The sequence below is a fragment of the Panthera leo genome, chromosome C1 (genome assembly GCF_018350215.1).
Source record: "Panthera leo isolate Ple1 chromosome C1, P.leo_Ple1_pat1.1, whole genome shotgun sequence".
Classification (NCBI taxonomy): domain Eukaryota; kingdom Metazoa; phylum Chordata; class Mammalia; order Carnivora; family Felidae; genus Panthera; species Panthera leo.
Window position 1 is genome coordinate 133,319,697 of NC_056686.1, and position 13,939 is coordinate 133,333,635.

At 35.4% G+C, this 13,939-nt stretch overlaps 1 protein-coding gene across 2 annotated transcripts in view; it reads left to right on the forward strand.

The window, feature by feature from the left end:
• Positions 1 to 398: 398 nt before the first annotated feature.
• ARHGAP15 (Rho GTPase activating protein 15) overlaps positions 399 to 13,939 on the forward strand; it is a 609,505-nt gene continuing 595,964 nt past the window's right edge. The window contains exon 1 of one of the 2 annotated variants that reach the window (XM_042948667.1): positions 399 to 529. The gene's annotated coding sequence lies outside the window, so the exon portion shown is untranslated. The remainder of the gene's footprint in view (positions 530 to 13,939) is intronic. The other variant, XM_042948666.1, reaches the window with a different exon arrangement.

Genomic DNA, 13,939 nt, shown 5'->3' on the forward strand with positions numbered 1-13,939 from the left:
GTCAATAAGCGGGGCCTCTTGGTGCTATGTGAATATACTCACGCCAACAGAGGATAGCAGAGACTTAGGTTTGAAGCTCTTGCTAGAAGGAGAGAAAGAGGAAGTTCCCTCCTTGCTTACCCTCCTGCTCCTCCCCCTGCTACATTTTTAACCACACATTTTCCCCATTAAACCAGAATTGATGAAACCTGTAGAAATGTAGTAGTGTTTGAAAATTGAAAAGCACATTGAAAAATAAAAATATTGTTGACTATACAAGGCAATTTCTTCAAATCGAGTAATGATGTGTATGTGGTTAACCGTCTCTACGCAGGAAGTGGTTTTATTTTAAAGTTTTTTGTGCTCGCCCCAACCCCCCCCCGCCTTTTTTTTTTTTTTTTTTTTTTTTCTCCAGTACTGAAATTAAGCAGCATCCAACATAGGCCTACTCTTATGACATGTGACTTTACTGTTTTCCGTTTTTGTTGAAAGAGTCATTAACAGTTGGAAGTTGATGGCAGTTTCAATAACAAGTGATCACCGAGAAAAGGTAAGCAAAATTTAACTTTACAGTGAACATGAAATTTAAACATGAAAATGTTTGGTGGTGTCCTACGCTCTGGTGTGAATATACAGATATTTCTATGAAAATGTGTTTTCACCTGTGATTAAAACATCTGTTTGTTTCCTTGGTGTAGAAAAGAATATTCTTTTTATATTTGCAACTGCCAAGTTCAAAAGCCCCTTAAAAGATATTACAATAGAATCATTTGCTAAGATTTTGTACTAAACTGTTAAAGACAGAGTAAGGTATAGTTTTAGTTTGAAAGTGTTTTTAAAATTAACTACTAGAGAAAATAAGGGACTTTGCATCTTCAACTGATCGTTTTACAAAATATGTACTATTCAGGATCCAGATAAGGAAAGAGAAAAAGGCACTTTGTAACAATAAGAAATAACCTCTGAGTTGCAGCACGGAAGTTATCCAGTATAAAGTGTTGGGTTAAAGTTAACATTAGAAGCCTTTGCAAAGTTGTAGTTTATCAAATGTGTAGTTTTTTAAATAACTATTAAAAAACAGGAAAGTTTTAAAATGCAAAACAAAGCTCTTTGTTATGACACTTGAATATTTTATATTATTTTCCTAAATTTTATTTAAGATATAGGGTGAAATGAGGGCAAGTTTCTATTTCACTAGCAAAATTCTCTGTTTAAAAAAGAACCTTTATTGAAGGTTACTTTTGGGAAAAGGGGCAAATTAGGATATATTTTTGTTATTCATATAATTATGTAATTTTCTTTCTTTGAAGTTTTCCAAAATAATAACCTTAGAAATGAAAAGGATTTGTTAATCTTAAAGTGAAAAGAACTTATCTTTTATACTAACTTCTTCCTTTTACAAAACGTCTTTGTGTTCTGTAACATATGTACAAAAATATAAAGTGCTGCTAATCTCAGAGACAAATACCTAAAATAAATCCGAGTGTCAATTTTTGAAAGAATTTTAATAAAAGCATGAGATATGATATACTCTTCCCTAATATTATTTTTATTGTGCTGTTGAATGGGGGAAGTGATGGCCCCACAACACCTATTTTTTTGCGTGTTATTAAAAAATGGTTACGCAGTTGATAAGTGGCAACAATTCTTTTCCTTTATTATCTTTTATTGAAAGACACATATAAATGTTTTTGATATGGTCAATTTAGTAGGAAATTATTAGGCATATTAGTACACTCTATTTTAAGACCTCTTCAGTTGTCAATACTGAGGCTAGTTACTTGTTGACTATTAAAAGGATCACAGAAAAATGGAGATTAGGACTTGGTGTTCAATACATCTTTTATTGTTATTGTGAAAGGAAAAAGGGAGACCCTGGTAATATATATTTGCTTTGATATTCTGATTAGCTTTTCAATTTGTTACATTTCCACACAATGGAAAGCATTATTTAAATCTGTCTTCAATATTGTGGTTCTGAACCTCTGCATGTACAAAAGCTGTGTAATTCAGATAGTTTTGGTTGATATGTTATTACTTTATTTCATTTTATTATAAAAGAACATCACATGAATAAATATATGTAGTACTTACATATTAGCAAGAGTGAATCCACAGAAGTGTTTGGCACTGAAAAAATGTCCACTGCAGTTTTTTAAACCATTTCATATTTATGAAAGCCAAATTCTTTGTAAGATGATTGTTTCTTGCAGAAACGGTCAAATTAAAATATAAGTATCTTATGAAGAATTTATAAAACTAAGAATGAAATAAACGTAGCTTAGTATGGAGTTATAAAGAGCAACAATTAGAGATGATAGACATAAACTAAGATACTCTCAGAATTATTTGCAAAAACAAGTAACACATTATCTCTTGAATATACAAAATCTTAAATAGAGTCACTTAAAAATGAGGTACTATAGGTTACTATACCTTTATACATTTTAAGTGAATAAATAAACACATTTTGGTGAAATGAAACAACGCAGAGAATCTCATTTGGAGAGTAATTTCAAAACTGATTTATTAAAAGTATATCATGCTTTTCCACTTGGGGCCAGTATTCTGCAAAATTCAGAAAAGAGACTTTTTTTCTATGGTATTTCCTCCTTTTATTCCCTTTTTATGCTTTGTTTTGGAGTGTCCTGATCTGTCCCTAATTTAGGGTCTCCCAGCCTTGGTACCTAGAAGGACAGACCACACTTGGCTCCTTCCATCCCATTCCCATTGTCCTTAAAACCTACTCATCCTCTTTCTCAGCACCTAGGGCATATGATAAAGATATCATGCTCCCAGGAGAGCTTTGTTTCTTTTTACTTCTTAGGCCTCCCCTACCCTGTCTGGTATAATTTTATTTACTTTTTCTTTAATATTTTTTAATGTTTGCTTATTTTTGAAAGGGATAGAGACACAGAGGGTGAACAGAGGAGGGGCAGAGGGAGAGGGAGACACCGAATCTGAAACAGGCTCCAGGCTCTGAGCTGTCAGCACAGAGCCTGATGCAGGGCTTAAACTCATGAACGATGAGATCATGACCTGATCTGAAGCCGAACGCTTAACCGACTGAGCCACTCAGGTGCCCCTGGTATAATTTTAATAAGGTCTCTCAACAGATAGGATCCAAAGAACGGCTACATGTTGAGGACTTCAGTCAAGTGAAAAGAATTATACCATGGCAAATAGTTGGGGGGGGTAAATATTTGGCAGAAATGTGTCCATTTCTATAATGTATTCCTATGCAAATATATACCATCTTGTAGTGGCTGAAAATTAATTGTACTATGTCTTAAGATTATTTTGATATCCCCATATACTTAGAAAATATTTAACATAATCAGTTATGTGTATTTTTTTAAACCATTTAATACTCTGAATTTAAAGCTTTGGGTACCAGAAACATATATTTTTTTTTTTTTTTGCACTGCACAATAAATATTATATAGCTAGACTTGAAAATATACTTATAAGTATTCTACATTTCAGGTTAGAGTTGGCAAAATGCCTTTGTTTTCAAATGATAGATTTGAATTAATATTAGCTTAGGCACCAGAGATAGGCATTGATTTGTAGAACTGAAAAATCCAAGGAAAGAGAAGTCAGGCATGGTGGGATCCAGGAGCTCACACAGCATAATTAAGATTGGGTTTTATTTTCTTTATTTCTTAGTTTTTTTGTTTGCTTGTTTTTTGTTTTTCAATTTTTCCGCACTGTGCTATAAGCCCTCTCTGACAGAATCTTACAGAGTTGACAAGAAAGCTTTAGGTTTACATTTGACCTTTCAGACCCTGTTGCAGAAGATTGGCTTTCCCCTATCACCACAGTAAAAGTCTCAGATTGGGATCTGACTTGACTGAATTTTGCCACATGACCGTAGTGGAGCTAATCATGGACTCTAAGACACAAACACCATAAGTGACTGGACTAGGTCACCGGCCTTCTTTTGCATCGAGGAGCCGCCTGACCCGGCAACATGTGTACTCTTAGCTGAATGGAGGGGTCTTCACACATAGAAACGAAAATGCTTTCCTCAGAAGAAAGGGTGACTCTACTACACAGCCACTTATGGTCACACTTAAAAATGCTGCTTATTCGAATTCTCCACACTTCATAATCAGACAGATATAGAGTATCAGTTTAAAGATAGATCTGAATGAAGTGTTTCAATTAAACTGAATTTTAAAGTATTTTTCAAGAGGTACCTCATATATGAACACCTGTCTTGAACAGGTGAACACAATGTTTTTCTTCTAAAAGTCTATAATCTAGTGGGATCATTATGTTAACAGTTATAATACAAGTGAAATGTGTCAAGTACCATAAAAAAGATGTAAAGAATGTTCTATTAGGATTCAGCAATCCAGGAAACATTTTGTATTTCTGTAATGTGCCAGGAAATTAAGTAGAGAATTTCCAGTTGTGACATCATTTGATTATGTCCTATCAGAGAAATCAGGACAGTTTGGGGGGAAAGATTTGTAGTAGTTTTCAGACAGAGGTAGGATTCAGAGTTTGAGGACAGGAAGGGAATGTGCCCGGGCACAAAATGTCAGAGGAAGAATCTAGTTTTGTTTTTGTTTTTGACTAGTTTTATTAGCTACAACTACAGTAGTAGGAGGTAAGGCCAGAAAGACAGTTTGAGATCCTGATAGGGTTGGCCTGCTGAGCAGATTATGACTAAGGGTTATAAAGAACAACAGTATCGTTAAGCAGGGAAATACATAAATTGAATGTCCACATTTTGCATGTAGATGGGCTGTCCAGCATCACGGTTTATTTATTTACTTTTCCCATGTATCTCCCTGTTGGTGACATACTCTTCAGGGTAGTTTACAGAAATGGTTACAGTCTGTGAAGGTAGATATTCTTGTAACATCGGGTGCTAGCTCCCCTCCCCAAGTGCCTTGAGGTTCTTATATGGGCTGTGGTTATAAAGATTGTTTTTTTTCTTTTTCAGTTTATGACAGTATTTTTGATTTTTGTTTTGTTTGTTTGGAATTTAAGGAAAGATGATGGAGCAAGATGGTTCAAAACCAGAATAAAACCTAAATATAAAAATTTTAGAAAAAAAATCTTTATTATGTTCCCATTTCTATATACTGCTATTCACCTCTACTATAACCCAATAGGCAACCACTTTTCATAGTTATTTTTTTAAATTTTTCAGTTTTTTAATGCAAAAAGCCTATATGCACATATGACTATATATAATGTATGTGCATATACTCTCCTTTATTACATTAAGGGAAACATTATACATACCCTTCCACTTTGCTTTTCTTTTAGTAATATCTTAGACGTGTTTCCATAGTAAAAATAAGAAACTGTTTAAGTCTCTTTCTCTCTCTCAATATTCTCTCAGTATTTCACTCTGTGGATGTGCCATACTTAATTTATTAAGAGTCATGGGTGTCTTCAATTAGCTAAAAAAGGGATGACACATGAATGTTGAAGCGAAGGGGAAGAGAAAAGGAATGGAAATAAAGGAAACAAAGGAAATATGTATATCCAGAAACCCAACAAGTTCTCAGAGGCTAAGACAGATGGGTGTAATCAGTAGCTCAAGTAGATAAATTAACCTGAAAAAGAAGGAAGAGCATTTTAATGAGTGTATATGCAGATGATGGGACATAAAAATGCAGTGATTAGAGGAAGTTGAGGAAATACATGCTTCATGGTTTCCATTTCCTCTGAAATTGTAGGAAAGCTCATCTGATGAGAGGGAATGTATACAGAATGCTAAAGAATAAGCAGAATATCTTATTTTTAAAATTAGCCTTGTGATTACACACAATATTATGGTAGGTTTTAAAATTGATTTTCTCTTTTGGTGGCCATCAGCCCACTTAGATTCAATTCCGTAAATAATTTTTAACTCTAAGTATGTTGTGTCGGGCAAGGAATTATTGGGGACACAAAGAATCAATATGTTATCTAGCCAATGAAAACTTTTTAGGTAGTTTAGTGTACAAACACAAGAATTTAAGTATAGGTCTATGTGTATAAATGCAATACTATAGAAATATCAAAAGAACATTTTATTATCAGAGTCCCAGATGAAATTTGCCAAATCCAGTGGTCATTTACATGTCCTCATATTATTTATTTTCTGAGATACCTGAGATGCAATTGAACATTCCTTCCCTCTTGAACCTCTCTCTTCATTTGACTTCTGGTATGTTTCATTCTTTCAGGTTTTCTACACCCTCACTGGATGCTCTTTTTCTGTCTCCTTTGATAAATCTTCCTCATCATTCAGCTCTCTAAATATTGGAATGCCTTGCACTCAGTCTTCAGATTTCTACCTTTTTAGTCTTAGCTCTTGTCTTCTAAGTTTATTCCTCCTGGGTGAATTTCTTTTGAGTTTAAATATTATCTATATTCTAATTAGGTCTCAAAATCAAAATGTTTTTCTTAGCACTAAAACTACTAATGCAACTGGCTACTCATCATCTTAGCTTGAATGTCTCATTGAGGTTTCAAAATGAGGATGTTCAGAATTAACCTTTTAATTACTCCCTGCTTGCCCCCAACTCAACTTGCTTCTTCCCTATTTTCATCCATCTCAGTCAATGGCACCACCATTCATCTACCTGTTTGAGACAATAAACTAGAATTATTGTCAGTTATACTCTTTCCCACACATTTCCTACCCCAAACCACATTCAATTCAGCAATCAGCAGAGGCTATAAAATATTGATTTAGCTCCCATTATCTTGTTTACTTAACTTTTCTCAATAGTGGCTCTTGAAAAGTTATATATATATATTTTCACACTAATTGTTCTTTATTTTTTGTGTTTTGGTTGGTATAATGACTTTTTCCCCCAAAAAGAAAAAAAAAAAAACTAAAGGTATACACTACAATGTGTGACATGTAGTAACATCACAATTTTAGATAAAACCACACTCATCAATTCACTTTCTGATTTCAAGTGAGAGAAAAACCATGCAAAACATATGGAGCAATTTTGATTTGCACATTGTGAATGAACTCAAGAAGGTTGAAGAGGTAGCAACTTCTAGAATGTTCCAGTCAGGTTTTTTTCCAGCCCAAAATATGTTTTTCTGTGCTGTAATTGATTGATTAAGTATCCTCTGTGGGCAAGAAAACCGTTTTTTTTTTTTTTTACATTTTATGTACAATTCATTTTTTATCAAATTGTTGCTATTACTTACATAAACCATTTTTAAAATCTATTAGTATATTTTTGTGTTTATAAATGTTGATCGTGTATCTTGGGCTTTTATTTAACAGCTCTTGTTTTAGCAGGAATTAATTAGACATTAAGCAAGGGATTAATGTATGTTGAAATATCCCAAGTTCGGTCACCTCTTACCACGTCTACCACTGTTACTACAGAATCTTCTTGACTTATCTCCCTGCTTCTACTTTTCATACCATAGTCATTTTCCAAGAAATAGCCAAAGTGGCCTTCTTAAGACTTAAATCCTACAATTTTTCCCAGTAAAAGAATTCCAAATGACTTTCTATTATATTTCAAATTAATTCAAGCTCCTTTCATCACTTGCAAGGCCCTCTCTTTCTCATTACTTTGCTTTCATTTCTCTAAATAGCATTTTGGATATGGGGAATTATTCTTTTTTCGACTTGTTTAGTGGCTGGACTCCACCTAAATAATCAATTAAGCATATTGACCTTGTCTGTTAATTTGCTACTTGATATACAGAACCTAGAACAGCTGTCAGCATATAATAACCACTCAGTGAGTATTTGATTAGTAAAAGAATAAATGATACAAAAATTGACCCTGAACTGTAGAATCAGGAAAGGCTTTCTGTTTCTTGTGAACTTCTCCTGGGTCTGAAAGAATAGGATCAATTTAGGGGAAAAGAAGCTGAAACATATTTCAGACAAATGACACTTGATGGGTATGTTTTGAGTAACTTTGCAGTGGTGAAAGTTTGTATTGAAATCCTGGATTCATTATATACTGTAGTACCTTTTTGAAACTTAGAAGAAATAACTCACCATTTGAGAACATACTTCCGTAAACAGATGGAAAGCACCAATCACTTCTAAGCATTTAAATTTTAAGCTATTTTAATAAAACTATGGTATTACAATTGAATAATTTTATGACGATTTAAACTTATTTCTTAAAAACTTAGAGAACTTTTTGTTCTTGTCTTTACTGATGTATGACCAAACTTAGGGTCAAGTAAGGTATCTGTTGAAAAGAGCTCTGAAAGGTAGAATGCTCAGGAAATAATAGGATGCTGAGTCAAGGGGAAATTTTGTTTCTGCTAACTTATTTTCTGCATTAGTTAATTTTGTACTAGAATTTAAAAGGCTAGAATCTGAGCTATGGAACACTTATTCATCTTTCTTTTAAAGGCACTAGGAAACCAAATAACCTGAGTCTCCAGATAATATCTATTCATACCAGGATGCTTGTCTTAAGAGAAGTGGGAGATAGGAGGGAAAATGAGTGTTGATTACGCCAGTAGTGTCTCCAACACTGCAGTAGGTACTCTGGTATTACAAAATACAGACAATATTCTCTCATTCTTAAGATGCTTTCAGTAACGTGACATTCATCAATGTAAAAATTAGAGTGGGATTGTTAATAGGAATCGTGACTATGATTACAATATTATGTATAATGCATATTATGTATCAGGTGTTGTACATATCTAAAAGCATTTGATATCCACAAAAATCATGTAAAGTTGGCATTCCCATTTTAAAGATAAGAAAGTTAAGGGTAAGTGCCCGAATTTATAGAGCTATTTGGTAGAGTGTGTCGTGATTTATAGGCACATCTGGGTTAAATCCATGACTAGGCAAAATCCCTGTTATTTTTACTATGCCATGCTGTGATTTCTAAGCCTAGTAAGTGTCAATAGTTAAACAATGCTGGGCTTCATTCAGGAGGCCCTAAAGTCTAAAAGGGTCTGAAAGGACCCCGCTTTGTTTGCTGTCTAGAACAATGCCATCTGTGGAAAACCTGTTTCTTGTTGGCTGCATACATCGCCTTCTGTAGAGATGTTATACAACATGTAAGGAAGAAAACATTTTCTGCCTTAGTTTCTGTCATACTACAGGTGCCTTTTTTAGTTCTCTTTTTCCTTCTCCTGTAGACCCTATGTTTCCCCTCAGCCTGTAAATCCCCCAAATTCTTTCCTAGACCATGGTGGCAGTTATGATAGCAACTAGCCACAAATGGTTATTCAGTATTTGAAATGTACCTTGTCTAAATTGAATGAAAAATAACCAGATTTTGAAGACTTAGTACAAATAAAAAGATGTAAGTTATCTTGTTAAGATTTTTACATTGATTACTATGCTGAAATTATAAAATTTTAACATGTCGAGTTAAATAAAATATATTATTAAAATTAATTTCACCCACTTCAGGGGTACCTGGGTGGCTCAGTCGGTTAAGCAGCTGACTTTGACTCAGGTCATGATCTTGCGGTCCGTGAGTTCTAGCTCCGCGTCGGGCTCTGTGCTGACAGCTCAGAGCCTGGAGCCTGTTTCAGATTCTGCGTCTCCCTCTCTGTCATCCTCCCCCGTTCATGCTCTGTGTCTCTCTGTCTCAAAAATAAATAAACGTTAAAAAAATTTAAAAAAATAACATTAATTTCACCCACTTCATTTGTTTCATCTAATGTGGTTGCCAGAACATTTAAATTTTTTCTAGTTACCTGGCTTGAAAACAAACAAATAAATGAATAAATAAAATCCCTCAGATATGGTCCTTAAATTTCTATCTTTGCCCTTAGCCTTTCTCCCAATACTACTTCTCATTTTCTTTTTTTTAAAGAGGCTCCACACCCAGCGTGGAGTCCAATGTGGAACTTGAACTCACAACCCTGAGATCAAGATGTCAGCTGAGATCAAGAGTCGGATGCTTAACTGACTGAGCCACTCAGGAACTCCCCATTTTTTTTATGTTCCTCATTTTTGATTATTACTTGATACTACCCCACGAAGCCCCAACAGTAGTTGAAACTGAGCATGTCCCAAGTTAAGCCTATAATATGCCCACAGAATCCTTCTCTTTCTCCTGCTAACTTCAGTCGAGATGTCTTTATTCCTGAAACCATCTGAACAAATCAGCTTGGAATCTCTATGAACTCCTGTATACTGCTTATTCCATACATCTAATCAGTTGCTATGTTTTAGGGGCAACCATTTCCTTCTCTCCATTTCATTTATTGTCATAGTTACTAATTTGGCCATCCACTAAATCTTGTCTGGACTATGGCCAAAGGGGTCTTACTTGCTTTTCATACTACTGTTTTTCTTACTCCTTTACTTTGCCTATTTCAGATTCACTTTGTGTCTTCAGGGTGATGGTTGAGTTCCAGTTAAGTAACACAAGTAAAAGTATCTATTCATTTATATTCTATTTAAAGTTTTAAAAGTGGTTTTACATACATTATTTTATGTGATCATTCAGTAAGCATTCTATGAAAAGCTCCTGCTTTTGAAGTTTTTCAGGACATGTTAAGAACATAGTTTTCCTAAGTGTCTTCTGATTTCTTAGCCTGTTCTCTTAATATTTTATACTGTAAGGAATTAAAAAAAAAAGTTCTGGAACAACATTTGGTTAACTGATTGGATGTAGAGAAGGGAACGAATACCCCTAAAATGTGGAAGTTGGTGCCTGTCTGAAATCTCTGGGCTCCACCACTTGCTAGATATTATATATGGTATTTGTGCAAGTTACTTAATCTCTTGAATCCTGAGTTCTCTCACCTACAAAGTGGGGAGTTTCCTCACAAGATGAAAAAGAAAATGATGTACATAAAGAACTTTGCCTAGTTTGTGGCACATAGTAATTGCGTTAAAAAGGTTAAATGTAGTGTGAACTGTAGCAGTAGTAGTAACTTTTATCAGGTTGTCTAGGCTCAAATGATGACCATATTTTTTCCTTCATTATGATATAAAAATCATTGTGGGATAATTTTGGTTTATTTCAATTCTAAGTATTATAATAAGATTATGAAACTCATCAAGAGAAATTTCTTGCTATTAATTTCATTTCCTCAATACAGTTGTGTGGGGGAATATAGTATAGCCATGTGGGGCAGAAGAAAGGAGGCTCTTTTCTTATTTATTTACCAATTTTGGTTAATATGAACATTTTCCTTCAAGCAGCTCAAGATGTGTCCTTACCAAAAATAACCTTCACTTTTTTGAAGAATTAATGTCCATCACAGAAAGCAATTTAAAAAGTAGTAGGCAACCATTGACTCTTGGACTTCAAGTTAAAATGAAGCAAAGAAAAGCTATGGAGACAAGGAGAGAGAAAAAAAGTACAATTCTCCTCACCAACTCTTATATCTAATTCTTTCCTGGGGTGATTAGGTGGTGACATAAATGGTTCATAAAACAGGTATGCTGGGGTCCTAGCAAAATGATTCCAGAAAGAAAAAATAAGAAAGAAATTCGGTAGGTCCCGAGTGTAGGGTGCTGATCCAGTTAGAGACACATTTAGAGTTTTATTTTGTTTTTTCCCTGGGAAAATCTGCTCAGAATTCTGTGTACGGAGGTTGAGTGAATATATCGTTTTCAATCCTAATTTTGAGAGCAGTCAGTGTTAGGGCATCAGATTAATGAGACCAGGTGTGGCGGTAGGAGGTGACTGACCCAAGTTTCAGCGGTGGTGGTGCTGTCCTTGAAGAACTGGCTGTATGCTACAGGACAGAGGACTTTACGTTAGAAGTCTGTCTCTAAGAAAGGGGATTAGCAAGTGGGCCATAGTTTCAGGGTGAGAAATCAGCTCGGAAGGAAGACTAGAGGATGGTCAGCATGGCAGATCGGTATAGGGAGTATGATTTGAGGCTGAGAAGGTGAGGAAGGCGAGACAACAGTGATTGCTCTGACTTCCTCTGACTGTGATGCATTGTATCCCAGGTACTCATGGCATCTTTTGATGTGGAGAACTAGGAAAGAAAAATAAGAATTCAATGACATGGGGCACCTGGGTGGCTCAGTAAATTAAGTATTCTACTTGAGCTCAGGTCATGATCTGGAAGTTTGTGAGTTTGAGCTCCACATCGGGGTGTGTGCTGTCAGCACAGAAGTGGTCAGAAGAGATATACAACTCAAATAGAGAACAGAAAACGATAGAAGTCAGGATATAATTATCTGCCAAAATATAATACGAACAATAAAGGAGGTCAGAGCAGAGAGAGGGGGAAAGGGGAACTCGCTTAGCAATAGCAATGAGCGCAACACAGTATCTGACTTTTGGTAATTTGAGATCATGCAGAGAAAGTTACACAAATAAAGAAAATAATCTTAATCTCTGATGAATCTCTTTCTAAACCAGTGGTACAGACTCAATCTCTTGGTTTTGTTCTCCGTTTTCTAATCCTACCAGCTTGGGTTTAAAAATCATAAAATATAGGAAATGATGTTGGTTTCACATGCAGCAGAAACTGCTCTATCCATACATCAGAGGAGCAATCCTAATAGAGGTGACTGGCACTATGGGTCATAGTCACAAATGCCATCAGGCCGGTCAGTATTTTGATGCAAATAAAGTGGAAAGGGAGAGAGCCTCTGGATTAGAAAGAACTTGCCCTGTTTCCAGGATATGGAAGCTGCACGCCCCCAGCTGACGGTTACCATCCATCCTTAACCACTTGTCCATATCTTCTGATTTTTCAAGGGAAGACACACAGATCTGCACCTTTTTTTTTTTTGAATAAAAATCCTCATTTTTCAATCGCAAACTGATTCAAAACATTCTAAAACAATGTTCAGGCCCAACAACATATGTCTGTGGGCTGAATTTGGTTGGCAGTCTGCCGATTTTCCACCTCTTCTTGAATTTATAGCTGCTCCTAAGAAAGCAGGAGCAGAATGTCATGATTAGAAACAACTGGAGTCCTCCATATACAAAATAAACCCTAATAGGGGTACCTGGGTGGCTCAGTCAGTTGAGCGTCCGACTTCAGCTCGGGTCATGATCTCGCGGTCTGTGAGTTCCAACCTCACGTCGAGCTCTAGGCTGACAGCTCAGAGCCTGGAGCCTGCTTCAGATTCTGTGTCTCCTCTCTCTCTGCCCCTCCCCCGCTCATGCTCTCTCTCTCTCTCTCTCTCTCTCTCTCTCTCTCTGTCAAAAATAAATAACATTAAAAAAATTCAAAATAAATCCTAATAAAGGCTTAGAGACTCAGTAGCACATTCAATTATTCTATGAAAAAGCATCCATTTTTGTATAGATTTTTTCACTGACGTCTTTGTTTTGTTTGTCTAACTTTCCAGGAGTGGGTCCGTTTTCCTAACCTGAAAAACTGACCTTGTTCTGTTGCTCATGTTCCTCAAAACATTTTTTAACCATTAAAAGATGTCCCCAAAAGGTTAACTTTTCTTAGTAATAGCAAATATAGTCATCCTTAATTTGCCTGGTATTTTCAAAGTCATGTGAACAGCACATGCCCAGCACACGTACACTTGTATGGATGCATTGTTGTAGGGGAGATAAAAGATTTGTATACCTTGGGTAGTGATAATAGTAACAAAAATTTAAACACATGCACGTACACGCATGTGAAATCCACGTTGTACTAGAGGGGAAATGTAGCATGGGTGTGGTTGTATAACCCATTTCATCATACATACTATTAATAGATCAGCATCACTAAGTCTCAGAAATAGTTATGACAAAAATTAGTGTTCAATGTGTTTTAAGTAAAATAGATAATCCTGATAGCCATTTTCAAACTTTAGATGTTTTATGCAGTCCCTTTTGACTTCAATGCAGCCAAGCCAAAATTCTATACGTTTCTTTGTGAGGAGCCCAAATTAAGATAGAAATTTGACTCTACTACTTGGAATTATAGTAGCACTTAGTTAACTGGAGCCTAATCACATAGACAGTGTATCTAACCATCTCCCCTACCTCCCACCTCCTAGAGTGAGGCCCCTGAATTCTACTTTGAGGAAAGAAAAGCAAAGCACAAGTTTTGCTTAAAT